Source organism: Hipposideros armiger, unplaced genomic scaffold (assembly GCF_001890085.2).
Source record: "Hipposideros armiger isolate ML-2016 unplaced genomic scaffold, ASM189008v1 scaffold_11, whole genome shotgun sequence".
NCBI lineage: Eukaryota > Metazoa > Chordata > Mammalia > Chiroptera > Hipposideridae > Hipposideros > Hipposideros armiger.
The window spans coordinates 1,987,502-1,990,281 of NW_017731361.1; the positions used below are offsets into that span (position 1 = coordinate 1,987,502).

Genomic DNA, 2,780 nt, shown 5'->3' on the forward strand with positions numbered 1-2,780 from the left:
TGCCTCACCCGGGAAGAGCGCAATGATGGTGCCAACTTGGGCCAGTGAAGCAACATCCTCCACTAGACTGAAGAACAAAACGACAGCAACTTGTCTGTCCCCCTTCCCCCAATTCCCCAGCACTGTTCCCATCCCCCCCAATTCACCAATAAAAACCTTTAAAAAAAAAAAAAGTTTGGGTAGGCTGAGAGCTAAAAAGACACACAGATACAAAACATCTTTCACACTGTCAAAACAAACACTGTTAAGTGTTTATAAACACATCAGTTTCTTCTTACAGCAAACATGGACCAAGCCATTCATTCTCCTCCTGCCTACCTAGTCTGGGTGAATCTAATCCCCCAACCCTCCCAAAGCAGTTTGTGGGTTTGGTTTGGTTTACTCGAGGTAAGAAAGCCAGCTGGGCTTGAATTGAAGCCAGGCATTGAAAAAGATTTATTAGAAAACTGATCTTACATATGTGTCATCAATACATATTTTTAAAGGCATCAAACAGCCCTCTAGCTCCTATAGTGCAAAGGAAGCCCCCACTGGCCTCTGAGGTGTTGGGCATTTCCTGACTCCTGGTCTTTCCCACCTGGAGCCACATTATATAAGCTCATACGGTATTTCCCCATGTATAAGATGCACCTTAATTTTGGGGCCCGAAATTTGAAAAAAAAATGTATTAAAGTTATTAAACTCAAGTTTTATTCATCATAAAATTCATACAACTCCTCATCACTGTCAAAACTCCCTACCAATTGGCTTGTCCTCATCTGTATCTAATGACGAATCACTGTCTTCATATATTGTCTTGTCCTCAGGGGGAAATGCAAGTAAAAAAATCTACAACCACTGTATAAGACGCACCCAGTTTCTAGACCCCAAGGTTTTCGAAAAAGGGTGCGTCTTATACATGGAGAAATACAGCATATCAACTGATTCTCTCCTGTCTTTGAAGCAGAGAATCGCACAGCCAGGGTTTCAGGACCACCTGAATCAGAACCACCTGGGGAGGACTGCAGGTGTCCAAGATTCACTTCATCAGAAATCCCTGTGAGTGGAGACCAAGCATGTGCACAACCTACAAGGTGATTTGAGACACACCAAAGTCGGTCACCCCTACTTTAAAGGCAAGTCTTCCTGTATCAGGACAAAGATAGGAAGTAGGGCACAATTCCATATGGTGAAGGGACACAGAGTCAGCCAAGACCACTGGAGCGGTTAGATGCACAAACTGAGGCCAGGAGAAGGGAACAGGGCAGGAAACTGAAACAGATGTGGAGCCAAAAGCCAGTCTCTGACCCCCCCACTGCCTCATCTCCTGGCACTTAAGAAGGGTTACTAGAGACTTTCTGTGTGGTAAATGTAGGAAAAGCGGCCGTTGGGCTGAGAGGCCAGGTCGGCTGACACTACTGAGGAGCGCAGGACCCACTTGGACGTCCCGCTTTGGAGACACTAGGGGGGATGTGTGGGGACCCCAGAACAGTGCTGGGAAAGCGCCGGGGCCGCTGGCGGGAGGAGGCCGGGGCAATGCCCTAAGTCCCCCGCCCAGCTCCAGGGTCGGATGGCCCTCATTGCCCCTACCTTCGGTTTCCCGCCTGACAGCCGAGGGGTAGACACAACCCCCCCAATTCCAGGCTGCCGCAGCGGCAACTAGCTCCAGATGCGCAGACGCCGTGGCAACCGTCCGAACCCGTGAACGCGCGGCTATTACGTCGCTCTCCGTCTCGCCCAATTGCCGCCTTCCAGAACAGCAGGCTGTCGCCTCGCTCCCTTTCACGCACTGGAAGTTGTTAGCCCCGCCTCTTCCTGTCTCTGTTAAATTAGCCGCCCCACAGCGTCTCCCTTCGCAACATCCTGCCACGTTTTTTCTCTCTGTATCCCTCCGCCGGAGTCGGAGATAGCTAAACGATGCTCACGTGCCTAGTTTTGCTTCTAAGTATGGCCGAGATGGAACTTCAGAGTTTCTCTCTGATTTCCTAACATCCTAATTTCTTTCTAAGGGAAGGATCCTCAAAAAGAAACTGGAGTGAGTTAAAATAAATCAAGCTGTTGTAACTCAGCTCTGGATAAAGACGAGCGTCTCAAGCAACAAATAGTCCTTTGACAATTCATGGAGAATAGGCTACCTGCAAGTCACCTACCTTACATACTTGTGTATTGTATGAATTTTTTCACAACGACAAAATATTTTTTAAATATTAAAATATTTTAATCTGCCTTATCACTGAACGGCTGCTATTTTATAGGTGCCAGTTGCTTGCATATACATTGTATTTCTGTAACTTTCTAAGATCAGAATTGTCATCCCATTCTTATAGATGGAAAAGCTGAGGCTCAGAGGTTAAAGGATTTATACAACTCATACAACTGGGACTTCAAGTCAGATTTGGATGCCTCCAAAAGTTCTGTTTCTCTTTCCATAATACTACTCTATTACACCTTTCTCTTGCCTCACCTGACCAGTAAAATGGGGCTCTCCCTCAGGCCCTCAGAGTATAAGTAATGATTCCTGGTCATTCAGGAGTGGAGAAAAAGATCATTCAAATAAGCAGTGACCTCCCCCAAACAGAATGTATTCCCCAAGAGCAAGCTAACAACCTTGCTCTTTTGAGTTCCTTTCCCTTTTCTTTGTATTATGTGAGCTTCTAGCAATTAATTTACATTCTTGATTATGTTTGCTTTAAGCAGGTGGGAAATTGGCTTTGCAGCCACGAAGCAAACCTCAATTGGTAGCCCAGGGAGGGAGAACAAACCCCTGGGCAATAGTTAAGTGAGTAGTACCAGTTTGTTAG

At 46.4% G+C, this 2,780-nt stretch overlaps 1 protein-coding gene across 2 annotated transcripts in view; it reads right to left on the reverse strand.

Moving 5' to 3' along the window:
• The window catches only part of SIL1 (SIL1 nucleotide exchange factor), a 200,420-nt gene extending 198,645 nt beyond the window's left edge, over positions 1-1,775 (reverse strand). For both annotated transcript variants that reach the window (XM_019661003.1, XM_019661014.1), the window contains exon 1: positions 1,570-1,775. The gene's annotated coding sequence lies outside the window, so the exon portion shown is untranslated. The remainder of the gene's footprint in view (positions 1-1,569) is intronic.
• Between the last annotated feature and the right edge of the window lie 1,005 nt (positions 1,776-2,780).